Source organism: Scyliorhinus canicula, chromosome 13 (genome assembly GCF_902713615.1).
Source record: "Scyliorhinus canicula chromosome 13, sScyCan1.1, whole genome shotgun sequence".
NCBI lineage: Eukaryota > Metazoa > Chordata > Chondrichthyes > Carcharhiniformes > Scyliorhinidae > Scyliorhinus > Scyliorhinus canicula.
In genome coordinates this window covers 156,850,842-156,868,934 of record NC_052158.1, presented here as the reverse complement: position 1 = coordinate 156,868,934, position 18,093 = coordinate 156,850,842, and the positions used below count along the sequence as shown (strand labels likewise).

The following is an 18,093-nucleotide window of genomic DNA, read 5'->3' as shown; positions in this document are numbered from 1 at the left end:
CACCTTACTCTCCAACATTCCTGAGGAAGATAAGATCATCCTCCTTGGGGACGCCAACGCCAGGGTTGTAAATCTAGAAAGGAACCATTGGAAAGGAAAGATTTGGGAATTGCAACTCCAACGGGATTCCCCTGCTTGCCAAATGCACGGAACACCAGCTGGTCATCACTAACACACTGTTGCACCAAAAGGACAAGTTGAAGACTTCCTGGTCACATCCATGATCAAAGCACTGGCACAACTTTGTCATCATCCAATCCTGAGACCAAACGGATGGCCCTCATCACCAAAGCGATGACCAGTGCAGATGACTGCTGAACAGACCACCACTCATTCCTTTATATCCATCAAACCCCTAAGAAGCTGCAGAAGATGACACAGCTCAGAAAAACGATCAGCATTGAACGACTTCAAGAGCCAAGAATGCTGGTCAACTTCCAGCAATGTCGTTTCCAAAATCTCCAAAGTGTCCATTCTAACGGAGTGGAGGAAAACTGGGAAGAGCTGAAGACGGTCATCATCTCAAAGTGTGAAGGAACCATCGGGCTACAAGACCAGGAACCACCAAGACTGATTCAACAAGAATGACAACACCATCCAAGACCTCATCGGCAAGGCAAAGGGGCGAGCTCATCAATCAACCACAGCGAAGGTACAAAAAGAACTAGGAAAATCAAGGAACAATGGTGGGCTGAGAAAGCTAAGGAGCTGCCACTCCTCGCTGGCAAGCACGACACCCGTGACTTCTTCAGTGCCAGCAAGGCCACATACGGACCCAGTACCTGAGGCTTCGAACCAGTGTGGAATAAGGACAGAACCGTCTTGACACACAGAGAAAACATCGCCTTCAATGGAGAAAACACTTCAAAGAACTCCTAAACCTTGGTACAATAGATGAGGATGTGTTTGAGGCAATCCCCCAACTCCCCATCAAAGATGAGTCGTAGAAATCGAGCATGCAAGTAATAATAATTATTTTTTTTTAATTTAGTGTGCCCAATTGTTTTTTTCCAATTAAGCGGCAATTTAGCGTGGCCGACCCACCTTTGAATCTGCACATCTTTGGATTGTGGGGGTGGAACCCACACAGACACGGGGAGAATGTGCAAAATCCACACGGACCGGTGGAGTAGAGGCCAGGATGGGATCACCCAGGGCCGGGATTCAAATACGGGTCCTCAGCACCATAGGCTGCAGTGCTAACCACTGTGCCGCATGCCGCCCTGCATGCAAGTAATAATAATCATTTTTATTATTGTCACAAGTAGGCTGACATTAACACTGCAATGACGTTAATGTGAAAAACTCCTAGTCGCTACATTCCGACGCCTGTTCGGGTTCACAGAGGGAGAATTCAGAATGTCCAATTCACCCAACAAGCAGGTCTTTCGGGACTTGTGGGAGGAAACCGGTGCACCCGGAGAAAGCCCACGCAGACACGGAGAGAGCGTGCAGACTCCGCACAGGTAATAACTCCACAGCAAATAATAAGGGATGCAAATAGAATTTTGGCATTTATAGCAAAAGGAATTGAGTACAATGGTAAGGAAGTGTTTTTGCAATTATACTAGCCATTGGTAAGACCGCACCTGGAGTATTGCGCATAGTTTTGATCCCATTATTTGAGGAGGGATGTAGTGGCATTGGAGGAAGTTCAGAGGAGGTTCAGTAGATTGATTCCAGAGATGAGGGTTTGCTGTATGAAGAGAGATTGAACAGTTTAGGCCGATACTTTTTAGAGTTTAGAAGAATGAGGGGAGATCAGATTGAGGTATACAAGATGCTAAAAGGTATAGATAAAGTAGACTTGGAGCTGATGCTTCCTCCTGTGCGGCATTCTAAAACAAGAGGTCATAATCTTAGAATAAGAGGTTGCAAATTTAAAACAGATTTGAGGAGGAACTACTTCTCCCAAAGGGTTGTGAATCTGTGGAATTCGCCACCCCAGAGTGCGGTGGATGCTGGGGCAGTGAGTACATTGAAGGAGGAGTTAGACAGATTTTTAATTGGTCATGGGTTGAAGGGTTATGGAGAACGGGCAGGAAAGTGGAGTTGAGGCCAGGATGGGATCAGCCATGATCACATTGAGGGTGTTTAGGCTCAGGAGACTACGTTGCCGACTCCCGCTCTTAGGTCATGTGTTGTAGGGAGGCGATGCTCTGGCTGATTTTGCAATCCTACTCTTGGCCTGTAACATGGTCCGTAGCAGATGAGGAGCAAATCAGTCATGATAGAATGGCGCAGCAGACTCGATGGACCGAATGGCCCAATTCTGCTCCTGAATCTTATGAACTTATGAAAGGTGATCTTGGACTCCCAAAAGTGGGCAACACGGTAGTATAAGTGAATAGCACTGTGGCTTCACAGCGCCAGGGTCCCAGGTTCGATTCCCCATTGGGTCACTGTCTGTGCGGAGTCTGCACGTTCTCCCCGTGTCTGCGTGGGTTTCCTCCGGATGCTCCGGTTTCCTCCCACAGTCCAAAGACGTGCAAGTTAGGTGGATTGGCCATGATCAATTGCCCTTGGTGTCCAAAAAGGTTAGGAGGGGTTATTGCGTTACGGGGATAGGGTGGAAGTGAGGGCTTAAGTGGCCAGTGCACACTCGATGGGCCGAATGGCCTCCTTCTGCACTGTATGTTCTAAAGTCAGAGCTCCCATTAAACATGTGAAGAATGGACAAGCTGCAGGAGTGGATGGAATCTTAGCGGAGATTTTTAAACTTGGAGGAGAAGAGATCACGTGTCAGCTCTACCAGCTCTTCCTGAAAATCTGGGCCAGGGGAGAAATTCCTGCCAACCTCCGGGGTACTGTCACCAGCAGCTTCAAGAAAGAGACAGCTGACTGTGGTAACTACCGAGGAACATCCCTATGGTCCATCACTGGAAGATCATCATCCAGATCCTCGCTACCTGAGTACCCCATGCTCAAGTACCCCCCCCGTACCTGAGTACCCAATGCTCAAATACACCCCCGTACCTGAGTACCCCGTGCTCAAGTACCCCCAGACCTGAGTACCCCATACTCAAGTAGCCCCATAACTGAGTACCCCATGCTCAACTACGCTCATACCTGAGTACCTCATGCTCAAGTACGCTCATACCTGAGTACCCCATGCTCAAGTACCCCCGTACCTGAGTACCCCATGCTCAAGTACCCCCATACCTGAGTACCCCATGCTCAAGTACCCCCGTACCTGAGTACCCCATGCTCAAGTACCCCCGTACCTGAGTACCTCATGCTCAAGTACCCCAGTACCTGAGTACCCCATGCTCAAGTACCCCATACCTGAGTACCCCATGCTCAAGTACCCCATACCTGAGTACCCCATGCTCAAGTACCCCCCTACCTGAGTACCCCATGCTCAAGTACCCCCCTACCTGAGTACCCCATGCTCAAGTACGCTCATACCTGAGTACCCCGTGCTCAAGTACCCCTGTACCTGAGTACCCCATGCTCAAGTACCCCCATCCTAAGTTCCCCCGTCCTGAGTACCCCATGCTCAAGTACCCCGTACCTGAGTACCCCATGTTCAAGTACCCCGTACCTGAGTACCCCGTGCTCAAGTACCCCCGTATCTGAGTATCCCATGCTCAAGTACCCCCGTACCTGAGTACCCCATGCTCAAGTTCCCCCATACCTGAGTACCCGATGCTCAAGTACCCCCATACCTGAGTACCCCATGCTCAAGTACCCCCGTCCTAAGTACCCCCCGTACCTGAGTACCTCATGCTCAAATACCCCCCGTACCTGAGTACCCCATGCTCAAATACCCCCCCCGTACCTGAGTACCCCATGCTCAAGTACCCCGTCCTGAGTACCCCATGCTCAAGTACCCCCGTACCTGAGTACCCCATCCTTAAGTACCCCATACCTGAGTGCCCCATGCTCAAGTACCCCCGTACCTGAGTACCCCATGCTCAAATACCCCCCCGTACCTGAGTACCCCATGCTCAAGTACCCCGTCCTGAGTACCCCATGCTCAAGTACCCCGTACCTGAGTATCCCATGCTCAAGTACCCCGTATCTGAGTACCCCATGCTCAAGTACCCCCATACCTGAGTACCCCATGCTCAAGTACCCCCATACCTGAGTACCCCATGCTCAAGTACCCCCGTCCTAAGTACCCCCCCGTACCTGAGTACCCCATGCTCAAATACCCCCCGTACCTGAGTACCCCATGCTCAAATACCCCCCCATACCTGAGTACCCCATGCTCAAGTACCCCGTCCTGAGTACCCCATGCTCAAGTACCCCCGTACCTGAGTATCCCATGCTCAAGTACCCCCGTCCTGAGTACCCCGTACCTGAGTACCCCATGCTTAAGTACCCCATACCTGAGTACCCCATGCTCAAGTACCCCCGTACCTGAGTATCCCATGCTCAAGTACCCCGTATCTGAGTACCCCGTGCTCAAGTACCCCCATACCTGAGTACCCCATGCTCAAGTACCCCATACCTGAGTACCCCATGCTCAAGTACCCCCGTCCTAAGTACCCCCCGTACCTGAGTACCCCATGCTCAAATACCCCCCGTACCTGAGTACCCCATGCTCAAATACCCCCCCATACCTGAGTACCCCATGCTCAAGTACCCCGTCCTGAGTACCCCATGCTCAAGTACCCCCGTACCTGAGTACCCCATGCTCAAGTACCCGTGTACCTGAGTACCCCATGCTCAAGTTCCCCTATACCTGAGTATCCCCTGCCCAGGTACTCTTTTACCCCTGAAATGGATTACCCCTGTATTCCAATTCCTCAGTAATTGTAAATGCAATTAGCCCAGTGTCCTGGCCAATCTCTCTCCTTCAACTTGCTGCTAAAACAAACTACTCGGGTGAATTCTTGGGTCTAAAAGTCCCTGGAATGTGCAGGGTCTGTGAAAGGCATTACAAATGCAAGTAATATTACTATTACAGTTTAGTGTGCAGTAATTTTGCAGAATTACCTCTCCCTTCACTATGCTCTGTCAGATCACCTCCCAACCTGAAGACCTGCTTCCTCCAGTCCCAGCGAATGAAGCTCTCCTTGCTGATTAGCTCTCTGCCTTGTCGGCGTAAAGGTCCAGCTACTGCGTATCCGGTGTTCAAGGCGTGACTCGCCCTGTGCAAGGTGAACTTCCAGGCACCAGTCACAAACTAAACGCACCTAATGGAGTTGGAATTTGATACAGACTCACAGCTCATAAATCAACACTCCTGCCAATAACTTCAGCCATGCTTCTAACCAAACAGGTCCCCACCTTCTTCTCAAAGGGAGTTTACCTCACATACAGGCCAGCTTGGGAAATGTCTGATCGTTAAGCCTCCAGACTAAACCCCCTTTGCTGCTGTGTGCATGGAGGTACACGGTGACCCTGCTCAATACCTGCCGTAGCTCAGTTAACGCACACACACTGAATAGCTGCACCACCCTGTGGTTTTGTGTACAATTATATTCTGGCCCAACAACAGGAAACAATGAGACTGGGAACAAGGCCCAGGAAACATTCCAACTCAATGAATCATACTTTCTCAAGAGCTGAGTAAAATTTGCTAACTATTGTGGGCTGGAAAAGCAGATTAAGAAAGCATACAGAAAACGTTCCTTTATAATTATTGTGTGTACTTATGCTATTGTATGTACCTATCAAAATAGATTGAGAATAGATCCAGCAGCTCAGGATTGGGTACCCATGAGGGGCAGGGAGCCATTAGTAGCATCGGAATTACTCAGCCACAGTCTGTAACCTCATGGCCAGGCAGGTCCCGCACACGGTCATCGCCATTGAAGCAGAGGATCAATCCTGGTCCAGTGCAGAGTGCAGGAAGGCATGACAGGAGTAAACCCGGCAAACCGAAAAATGATGGGGCGGGATACATGTGGCCTCCCGTGCGCACTCTGGATTCTCCATCTCGCCAGCCGGCCAATGGGGTTTCCCACTGTAAGGCAGCCCCATGCCGTCGGTAAATCCCCAGGCGATCCCGACGGTGGAGAATCCAACTCGAGGTGACTACCTAATGAATCTCCAACATCAGATTACACGTCTGGCAAACAACAGAAGCAGCAAATGATTGCCAGAGCGAAGCAATTCCACAACCATTAGATCAGATCAAAGTTCTGCCACATCCAGTCGTGCTGTACCTGTCCTGGGAGTGTTTGATGCAGACAGTGTAGAGGGAGCTTTACTCTGTATCTAACCCTGTGCTGTACCTGTCCTGGAAGTGTTTGATGGGTACAGTGTAGAGGGAGCTTTACTCTGTATCTAACCCCGTGCTATACCTGTCCTGGGATTGTTTGATGGGGACAGTGTAGAGGGAGCTTTACTCTGTATCTAACCCCGTGCTGTACCTGTCCTGGGAGTGTTTGATGGGGACAGTGTAGAGGGAGCTTTACTCTGTATCTAACCCTGTGCTGTACCTGTCCTGGGAGTGTTTGATGGGGACAGTGTAGAGGGAGCTTTACTCTGTATCTAACCCCGTGCTGTACCTGTCCTGGGAGTGTTTGATGGGGACAGTGTAGAGGGAGCTTTACTCTGTATCTAACCCTGTGCTGTACCTGTCCTGGAAGTGTTTGATGGGGACAGTGTAGAGGGAGCTTTACTTTGTATCTAACCCTGTGCTGTACCTGTCCTGGGAGTGTTTGATGGGGACAGTGTAGAGGGAGCTTTACTCTGTATCTAACCCCGTGCTGTATCTGTCCTGGGAGTGTTTGATGGGGACAGTGTAGAGGGAGCTTTACTCTGTATCTAACCCTGTGCTGTACCTGTCCTGGGAGTGTTTGATGGGGACAGTGTAGAGGGAGCTTTACTCTGTATCTAACCCCATGCTGCACCTGTCCTGGGAGTGTTTGATGGGGACAGTGTAGAAGGAGCTTTATTCTGTATCTAACCCCGTGCTGTACCTGTCCTGGGAGTGTTGCTGCTGATATTGGTGCCTGGAATATAAAGTGTTCCATTCGAGGGGATTGATGCAAACCTAAATGTACTAAAATAGATACAGATGTCGATGTGTTATTTTGTAATTCTCCGCAGTCTGGCTGAGATCTATTAATATGCGTCATTTCAACAAATTCCAAAGCATAAATAAATTACAGGAACCACATCAGAATGGAAGGATTGAAAAATATCCCTGTGCAGAGAGTGGGTTCCCCAAGATCACCGCATTCCCGTGACTCTGATTGAAGCTCAGGAGAAATGAGGGGTTATCTTTCCCTTTCTCCCAGATTGTGGTGTAAAGCAGGAGGCAGATTATAGAATGCTCCAGTCACAGCTCACACATGTTTAACTCCAAGAATATAACATTGCAAGCCTCTTCACCAAACACGTTGCCAGCAGCAACCACGACTCCGATTGCACCTTCAAATTCTATTGCTCCCGTCCCCACCCCACCCCTTATCTCTGGAATCTCCTGAAAAACAACAGCCTGTATTATCAGACACTTCCGCATTGTTCAATTTCCCAAGCCACTTCACAAGATCAATGATTAAACAGCAAGGTGATTATTCCATTGGTCACTACAAGAGGCTGGTTTGAAGGAGCTTCTTGAGGGATGAGGGAATATTGGAGGGTGTAAGGCGCCAATGATTGGATTGGATTTGTTTATTGTCACGTGTACCGAGGTACAGTGAAAAGTATTTTTCTGCAAGCAGCTCAACAGATCATTCAGTACATGGGAAGAAAAGGGAATTGAACAGAATTCAAGAAAATACATGAGAATACATAATAGGGCAACACAATATATACAATGTACTACATAAGCATTGGCATCGGATGAAGCAGACAAGGGTGTAGTGTTAATGAGGACAGTCCATAAAAGGGTCATTTAGGAGTCTGGTGACAGTGGGGAAGAAGCTGTTTTTGAGTCTGTTCGTCCGTGTTCTCAGACTTCTGAATCTCCTGCCCGATGGAAGAAGTTGGAGGAGAGCTGGGATCTGGGAAGGTTGTGTTTTGTGCGTCTGGGGTCTAGATGGTGATTTGGGAGAACTGGCCATTCTCCCAAAATGTGCTACTCGAGTCTGTAGTTTTTGAAAACCATTGCTCCTCATCTATGTCAAGTATTGAAGCATTTGGAGCCTCCACGAGCCTGGCGTTCCCCTCCTCCCAGATCTCTCTTACTTCCCTGTCATGTGATCTGATATCAATATTACATCAGCATGACCCGTATGTTTCTGACATGAACCCTTTCCTCTGCAGGATGTGGGACTGGGGGAATTACAGATCCAAGGAGAGGGCAAGGATGAGAATTTGAAAATCAACGTGTTGGAGGATTTGGAGCCAATGGGAGCACAGAGGCTGATGGGTGAATGGGGTTAAGATATGAGCTGCAGACCTTTGAATGATTTACAGTTTATAGAAGGTAGGAGATTGGCTGGAGACCTTTGAAATAGCGGCACTCAAAGTTACGTGAAGGAAGGCCGTGTGGTTTCTCGATGACAAGCACTTTTCCCTCAACTCAACCATTAATAAAACAGAGAATCTGGTCATTGATGTGTTGGCTTGTGTAGGCTTGAGAGATGAACAGACACTTCCAATACAGATGAAGGTTCAACTCAATTTTATTAACTGCTTATAACTAACTAACACACGATGACTGTGGGTCTAAATGATGCTAACTTAAACTAGAGACCTAAGCCTTGTCCAAACCAGTTGATTCTCTCAGCACGTGGTGTGAGTCTGTGCTGGGCTGGATGAGTTCCTGTTACACTCAGAGGCAGCACCCAGAATGAGCGGGAACCGTGGTGCCCTCTGTCTTTATAGTGTGTGTATTCTAACTGGTGATTGGCTGCGGTGTTCGTACATGTTGATTGGTCCCTGTGTGTGTCCATCAGTGTGTGTTTGCACCATGATATACTGGTATATATTATGACAGTCGTGATCATATTGCTGGTAATGTGACATTGTTGCGTTTGATTTGGTGTTACAGTTCCTACATTTGAACAGCAATGACACTTGCAAAATATTTTCTTAGCTGTCAATGAGGTTCTGAAAGATGTTGGACAAATGAACGCTCTGTCTTGTTGAGTGCGAAAGGTTTAACACAGATGAGACTTGACCCAGTGATGTCTCTGCCCTCCAAGAGTTACTTCCCCAAAAGGTACACGACAAACCCCTTTACCCCCATCCATTCCACGTGTCTGGACAGGAAACCTCAGCCAAGCAGCAATAGGCAGGCATTTCCCAACCACAGTCTAAGAGCAACAATTCAAAGAGACTTTTGAACGTGGAGCATGTGTTCAGCAAGTTGGTGGCATGTCGAGAGACAACTGGCCTGAGATTCCTGATGTCTGTTATCCCTTCCTCACAGCCTGAGCACAGTTACCGCAACGACCTGCTCACTCTGTCCCAGCTCACACCATCCCACCTAAGCAGCTGGGGAGGAAGAAAAGGTGTAGCCGGAGGATGGGCTGGACAGGGAAGGGGAGTTGGGTTTGTCAATTGTGAGATGTGCTCAAACGGCAGAGGGATGTTAATAATAATAATAATCTTGATTATCACAGGTAGGCTTACATTAACACTGCAATGAAGTTACTGTGGAAAGCCCCTAGTCGCCACACTCCGGCATCTGTTCGGGTACACAGAGGGAGAATTCAGAATGTTCAACTTACCTAACAGCACGTCTTTCGGGACTTGTGGGAGGAAACCGGAGCACCCTTTTATACTTTTCACTGTACCTCGGTACACGTGACAATAAACAAATCCAATCCAATCCAATTCAGAAGAGTCAGATGGACTTGGAAAGAATAACTCTCCACAGTCACTGCCAGACCAGCTGAGTTTATCCAGCATTTTCTGTTTTTCTCTAATTACGAAATAGATTATTTTGTTATGTTCACATTGTTGTTTTTTGGGAGCCTGTTATACACAAATTGCCTGTTGTATTATCATAATAATCTTTATTGTCACAAGTAGGCTGACATTAACACTGCAATGAAATTACTGTGAAAAGCCCCTAGTCACCACATTCCGGTGCCTGTTCAGGTACACAGAGTGAGAATTCAGAATGTCCAATTCACCCAACAGCACGTCTTTCGGGACTTGTGGGAGGAAACCGGAGCACCCGGAGGAAACCCACGCAGACACGGGGAGAACGTGCAGACTCCGCACAGACAGTGACCCAAACCGGGAATCGAACCTGGGACCCTGGCACTGTGAAGCAACAGTGCTAACTACTGTGCTATCATGCATAATCTACACAAATGATTTAGGTGGAGGGGCCAATGTACAGTCGCTGAATTTGCTGGTGGCACAAGGACAGGTAGGAAAGTAAGTTGCGAAGAGGACAAAACGCGCTGGAAAAGGGATCCAGACAGGTTTCAGTGAGTGGAAAAAAATTTGGCAGATGGAGTATACGGTGGAAAAACGTGGGGCGGGATTCTCCGGAAAGCAGCAGGGCGGGGAACTCCGGCGGGAAGGAGTGGCGTGAACCACTCTGGCGTCGGGCCACCCCAAAGGTGCTATATCCTCGGCACCTTCAGGGGCTAGTCCGGAGGCAGAGTGGTTTGCGTCGCCCCGGGTGCCGAAGGGCCTCCGCCAGCTGGCGCGAGTTGGCGCATGCGCAGGAGGGGCCAGCATGTGCTGCCGTCATCCCAGCGCATGCGCAGGGGGGGGGGGTTCATCTTTGCTCCGGCCATCACGGAGTGGTACACCAGCCAGCGCGGAGGAATAGAGTGCCCCCACGGCACAGGCCCGTCCACCGATCGGTGGGCCCCGATTGCAGGCCAGGTCACCGTGGGGGCACCCCCCCACCGGGGCCAGATCCCCCCGCGCCCCCCCCCTCCAAGGACCCCGGAGGCCGCCCGCAGATCCAGGTCTCACCGGTAAGTACCAGCTCTAACTTACACCAACGTGACCAGCCTAAAATGGGCGGCCGCTTGGCCCATCACAGGCCGGGGATTTCGGGCGGCCCCGGGGCCCGTAGCGTCGCGCTGATCCTCGCCATTCTCCGAGGCTGGCGGCGCGATTCACGTCAGCGGGATCTTTGGGGGGCCGAAGAATTCGGCAGCCGGCAGGATTCACGCCGATTCTCTGACCCGGCCGGGGGGGGGGGGGGGGGGGGGGGGGGGTTCGGAGAATCCCGCCCGTGAACTTTCCAATTTTGGCAGGGAGAATAGATACAACATGTTCCCTAAATAGAGGAGGTTTGCAGAACTCTGAAGTGCTGTGGGATCTGGTGATTAGAAAAGCAACTGGGATTAGTGATTAGGAAAGCGAATGGAATGGTGTGGTTTATTGCCAGGGCAAAGGTATATAAAAAGTGGGGAAGTTGCGCTGCAGTTGTACAGGGCATTGATGAGACAACATCTGAAGTACTTTGCACAGTTTTGGTATCCTTAAGGACAAAGTTACATTTGAGGTAGTTCAGAGAATGTTCACTCAAATGTTGATTCCTGGGATAAGGGGGATATCTTCGGAAGAAAGGTTGGGCCTATATCTGATGGAGTCGAGGAGGGTGAGATGTGATCCCATCAAAACGCAAGACAGAGTAGATGCAGAAAGAATGCCTACCCCTGTGGGAGAGATCAGAACCTGGAGGACACCATTTAACAAAGAACAATACAGCACAGGAACAGGCCCTTCGGCCCTCCAAGCCTGTACCAGTCATGATACTGACCTTGGCCAAAACCCTCAGCGCTTCCTTGTGCCGTATCCCTCTATACCCATCCTATCCATGTGTTTGTCAAAATGCCTTTTAAACGCCGTTAATGTATCTGTTTCCACAACCTGCCCTGGCAACGCGTTCCAGGCACTCACCACCCTCTGCGTAAAATACCTGCCTCGCACATCTCCTCTAAACTTTGCCCCACGGACTTTAAACCTATGCCCCCTGGTGGCTGACCCCTCCACCCTGGGAAAGAGTGCCTGCCCATCCACTCTATCCATGCCCCTCATAATCTTGTAGACCTCTATCAGTCACCCCTCAACTTCCGTCTTTCTAATGAAAACAGTCCAAGTCTATTCAGCCTCTCCACATAGCTAACACCCTCCAGACCAGGCAACATCCTGGCAAACCTACTCTGCACCCTCTCCAAAGCCTCTACATCCTTCTGGGAGTGTAGCGCTCAGAATTGTGCGCAACATTCCAAGTGCGGCCTTACCAAGGTTCCATACAACTGTAGCATTACTTGCCAGTTTCTATACTCAATGCCCTGTCCAATGAAGGCAAGTTCAAATAAGTCTCCTTTTTTAAAAATAAAGATTAAGCTCATGTTTCTCTCTCAGAAGGCTGTGAAACTCTCTTCCTAAGACAGTGGTGGAGGCAGGTTATTGAATATTTTTAAGGCAGAGGTACACAGATTCTTGACTAACAGGGGAATCCAAGGGCACATGGGGGGGGGGGGGGGGGGGGGGGGGGGGGTGGTTGGTACAATACTAAAGAATCTATGGAGCACATGTGACTCCAGCCCCACTCCCACCTCGGCTTAGCTACACGTGACTCCTAACTCCTGGAAGGCGTCACCAACAGTGTTATCAAGTGATACTCACTTGGCAATAACCTGTTCACTGATGTTCAGCTTGGCTCCCACCAGCATCATTCAGCTCCTGACACATTACAGCCTTAGTTCCAACATGGACAAAAGAGGTGAGTTGAGAGGGACTGCCTCTGACACCAAGGCAGCATTTGACTGAGTATGACATCAGGCACCCCGATCAAAACTGAAATTAGTGGGAATCTGGGCAAACTCTCCGCTGGTTGGAGTCATAGACATAGACATAGAACAGAACAGCACAGAACAGGCCCTTCGGTCCTCGATGTTGTGCCGAGCATTGTGCGAAACCAAGATCAAGCTATCCCACTCCCTGTCATTCTGGTGTGCTCCATGTGCCTATCCAATAACCGCTTGAAAGTTCCTAAAGTGCCTGACTCCACTATCACAGCAGGCAGTCCATTCCACACCCTAACCACTCTCTGAGTAAAGAACCTACCTCGGATATCCCTCCTATATCTCCCACCCTGAATCTTATAGTTATGCCCCCTTGTAACAGCTACATCCACCCGAGGAAATAGTCTCTGAACGTCCACTCTATCTATCCCTCTCATCATCTTATAAACATCTATTAAGTCACCTCTCATCCTCCTCCGCTCCAAAGAGAAATGCCCTAGCTCCCTCAACCTTTCCTCATAAGACCTATCCTGCAAACCAGGCAGCATCCTGGTAAATCTCCTTTGCACTCTTTCCAATGCTTCCACATCCTTCCTATAGTGAGGTGACCAGAACTGCCACACAATACTCCAAATGTGTTCTCACCAGGGTCATGTATAGTTGCAGCATAACCCCGCAGCTCTTAAACTCAAGCCCCCTGTTAATAAACACTAACACACTATAGGCCTTCTTCACGGCTCTATCCACTTGAGTGGCAACCTTCAGAGATCTGTGGACATAAGTCCCAAGATCTCTCTATTCCTCCACATTCCTCAGAACCCTGCCGTTGACCCTGTAATCCACATTCAAATTATTTCTACCAAAATGAATCACCTCGCACTTAACAGGGTTAAACTCCATCTGACATTTTTCGGCCCAGCTCTGCATCCTATCAATGTCCCTTTGCAGCCTACAACAGCCCTCCACCTCATCCACTACTCCCACCAATCTTGGCGTCATCAGCAAATTTACTGACCCACCCTTCAGCCCCCTCCTCCAAGTCATTGATAAAAATCACAAACAGCAGAGGACCCAGCACTGATCCCTGTGATACACCGCTGGTAACTGGTCTCCAGTCTGACAATTTTCCATCCACCACCACCCTCTGTCTTCTATGTGATAGCCAGTTACTTATCCAATTGGCCAAATTTCCCTCTATCCCACACCTCCTTACTTTCTTCAGTGTTCTATGTTCATGAGCCGACCGTGGGAAACGCCTTACTAAAATCCATGTACACGACATCAACTGCTCTACCTTCATCTACACACTTAGTTACCTCCTCAAAGAATTCAATCAAATTTGTGAGGCAAGACTTACCCTTCACGAATCCGTGTTGACTATCCCGGATTAAGCTGCATCTCTCCAAATGGTTATAAATCCTATCCTTCAGGACCTTTTCCATTAACTTACCGACCACCGAAGTAAGACTAACCGGCCTATAATTACCATGGTCATTCCTATTCCCTTTCTTGAACAGAGGAACAATAACTGGCACAAATGAAGATGATTGTGTGGTTGGAGGTCAATCATCTCAGCTCCAGGACATCCTTGCAGGTGACTTTTAAGGTAGTGCCCTAGGCCCAACCATCTTCATCTGCTTCATCAATGACCTTCCTTCCATCATAGGGTCAGGAGTGGGGATGTTTGCGGATGACTGCACAATGTGACAGCACCATTCGTGACTCCTCAGATAACGAAGCAGTCCATGTCCAAATGCAGCAAGACCTGGACAATATCCGAGCTTGGGTTGACAAGGGGCAAGTTACATTCATGCCACACAAGTGCCAGGCAATGACCATCTCCAACAAGAGAGAAACAAGAGAGGGAGGAGCTGATAGAGGTCTGCAAAATTATGAAGGGCATAGACAGAGTGGATAGTCAGAGACTTTTTCCCAGGGTAGAGGGGTTAATTACTAGGGGGCATAGGTTTAAGGTGCGAGGGGCTAGGTATAGAGGAGATGTACAAGGTAAATTTTTTACACAGAGGGTGGTGGGTGCCTGGAACTCGCTGCCGGAGGAGGTGGTGGAAGCAGGGACGATAGTGACATTTAAGGGGCATCTTGACAAATACATGAATAGGATGGGAATAGAGGGATATGGACCCAGGAAGTGTAGAAGATTTTAGTTTAGACGGGCAGCATGGTCGGTGCAGGCGAGGGCTGAAGGGCCTGTTCCTGTGCTGAACTTTTTTTTGTCTTTTGTTCTAACCCCCTTCACATTGAATGGCATTACCATCACTGAATCCCCCGCTATCAACATCCGGGGGGGTTACCATTGATCAGAAACTGAAATGGACTGTCCACATCATAGCCATATAAATACAGTGGCTACAGAATCCTAGGAATCCTGCAACTGGTAACACACCTTCTGATTTCCCAAAACCTGTTCACCATCTACAAGGCACAAGTCAGGAGTATAATGGAATACTCTCCACTTGCCTGGATGAGTCTAGCTCCAACAACTCTGAAGCAGCTTGACACTATCCAGGATAACCCAGGGACGGACGTTTTTTCAGGGGCTGGTTTAGCACAGGGCTAAATAGCTGGCTTTTAACATAGACCATGGCAGGCCAGCAGCACGGGTTCAATTCCCGTACCAGCCTCCCTGAACAGGCGCCGGAATATGGTGACTAGGGGCTTTTCACAGTAACTTCATTTGAAGCCTACTTGTGACAATAAGCGATTTTTCATTTAATTTTCATTAAAGCAGCCCGCTTGATTGGCATCCCTTCCATACACATTCTCTCCCTCCACTACCGATGCACAGGAGCAGACGTGTGTACCATCTACAAGATGCACTGCAGGAACTCATCAAGATTCTTTAGGCAGCACCTTCCAAACTCATGACCACTACCATCTAGAAGGACAAGAGCCTCACGGTAGCATGGTGGTTAGCATCAATGCTTCACAGCTCCAGGGTCCCAGGTTCGATTCCCGGCTGGGTCACTGTCTGTGTGGAGTCTGCACGTCCTCCCTGTGTGTGCGTGGGTTTCCTCCGGGTGCTCCGGTTTCCTCCCACAGTCCAAAGATGTGCGGGTTAGGTGGATTGGCCATGCTAAATTGCCCGTAGTGTAAGGTTAATGGGGGGATTGTTGGGTTATACGAGTTATGTGGGTTTAAGTAGGGTGATCATTGCTCGGCACAACATCGAGGGCTGAAGGGCCTGTTCTGTGCTGTACTGTTCTAAGTGTCTTCTAGCAGCAGATACCTGGGAACCCCACCACCTGGAGGTTCCCCTCCAAGTCACTCACCACCCTGACTTAGAAATATATCGCTGTTCCTTCACAGTCACAGCCAAAATCCAGAAACTCCCTCCCTAACAGCACAGTGGGTATACCCACACCACATGGACTGCAGCTCACCACCACCTTCTCGAGGGCAATTAGGGATGACCAGCAACCCCCACATCCCATAAAGGAATCTGTTACAACTCCAAGAGGGCATCAGAAGAAATCTCTAGATGCTTGACCAAGCGGGATTGATAACTTTATCCCCACATTGGAGGGAATGATGAACAATAAATGCCACCTTGGTAACATTATTCTTGCATCAAAAACAAATAATCATCATCAGATCATTCACCCGAGACAAAAACATTCCATTAACTCGGTGTTACCCTGAGAATGCATAGAATCATTGAGTGATACAACATAGATCGAGGCCATTTGGCCCTGAGCTTGTGCTAGCTCTTTCATAGAGCTATGCAATTAGTTCCCCTCCCCCTATTCTTTCCCCAAAGACCTGCAAATACTTCCCTTCAAGAACTTATCCAATTACTGTTTGAATCTGCTTCCACCACCCTCTCGTGCAGCGCCTTCCAGATCGTAATGGTTGTATTTCCTCATGTCGTCTCGGGTTGTTCAACTCAATGTGAAAATTAAAATTTAAAATGTGTGTGTTTTTCTGCCGTTTTATATAGGCTTGACAGGATCTACTTGTTAGACAGCTACACTGTCTGAGCAGGCCCAAGAAAGCAAGAATTCACATTGTACATACCTCCACCTGCATCAGCTGTACCCCAGCAATTCCAAAGAAGTTTGGGAAGGGTTCAATTCAGCGGTGCAAGGGATGAAAGAGCCAAACGCTATTTGGTACGGCAGCCAGTCAGCAAGCGAGTGAGCAGCTACTGAAATAACCAACAACTAGTGGTTTGATTGTGTGGGAGATAGAGGCTTGTGAAAGCAGAGTTCAGGAAGTTTAACAGCGACGCAGTATGAGGAATGGTGGAGCAAGCCATTACGTTGGAGAATTTCACAGTCCAGCTTTAACCTGCTTGCTCAAGATTTGCAAACCTTTATCCGTTTGTCAGCCAGGAGGCAGGGGGAGCTTGTTCATCGTGATACTCCTTCCTGATTGGCAGTCTGCACTAAATCAGGGTGGGGCTCAGTGATGACAGAGAGCAGCTAAAACATCAGTGACTTTGCCTGTAGTCAACACCTTGCTAATTCTCAAACACTAGCTTTCGGAGCACTGCTCCTTCCTCAGGTGAAGGAGCAGCGCTCTGAAAGCCAGTGTTTGAAACAAACCTGTTGGACTTTAACCTGGTGTTGTGAGACTCCTTACTGTGCTCACCCCAGTCCAACGCCGGCATCGCCACATCATTGCTCAGTCTGACTCAGCTTTTATACTTCAGCCAACCCGCCCTTTGGGGAAACTGAAATAGGGTCTGGGACGAATGTCATGGAGTTTAATTTTACTCCGTCTGGTTTTATTACAGCTGGTCTAACAAGCCATTCAGTTCAAACACGATTTGGGATGGCCAACAAATGGGGGGGGGGGGGGGGGGGGGGGGGGGGGGGGGGGGGGGGTAGGGGGATGGCGGCGCAGTGGTTAGCACTGCTGCCTCACGGCACCAAGGACCCGGGTTCGATCATGCTCCCGGGTCACTGTCTATGTCGAGTTTGCACGTTCTCCCCGTGTCTGCATGGGTCTCACCCCCACAACACAAAGATGTGCAGGGTAGGTGGATTGGCCACGCTAAATTGCCCCTTAATTGGAAAAAAATGAATTGGATACTCTACTTTTTTTAAAAACTCGAAACAGCACAAATTCTTTGGAAAGCCCCATTGAATTGGAATATAGTGACTGGAATAAAGCAGGAAAAGGGGGAGGATGTCGATGAATCTAGCAATTGGAGGTTTGGGGCATATTATAACAATGGGGGTTTTTGGCACAGTGCCGAGCAGAGATGATGTTGTTTATCCTGTTGTATACGGACGGCCATTGCCTGGCTCTACCAGGCAATCTTAGACACCGGGCTTGTGGGCAAGAACACGTACGGCCACCTGGGAAGATGGGCCATCAATTAACACAAGTCGAGTAGTGAATGAAACTGTGGCTTTAATAAGCTAAACAGGAAGCCTCCTGGCCACTGATCCTGAACCGGGGCAGGGCCAGAGGTCCGCCACCTTTATACCGAGCCCGAGGGGAGGAGCCACAGGTGGAGCAATCAGGCAGTGGTTTACCACAATACATG

General features: G+C 49.1%; 1 protein-coding gene across 2 annotated transcripts in view; it reads right to left on the bottom strand.

The window, feature by feature from the left end:
* Nucleotides 1–16,692, bottom strand: part of LOC119976532 (phospholipase D1-like) — a 196,672-nt gene extending 179,980 nt beyond the window's left edge. The window contains exon 1 of one of the 2 annotated variants that reach the window (XM_038817094.1): nucleotides 16,614–16,692. The gene's annotated coding sequence lies outside the window, so the exon portion shown is untranslated. Of the gene's footprint in view, nucleotides 1–4,944; nucleotides 5,083–16,613 lie in introns of those variants that run through there. The other variant, XM_038817092.1, reaches the window with a different exon arrangement.
* Nucleotides 16,693–18,093: the final 1,401 nt, after the last annotated feature.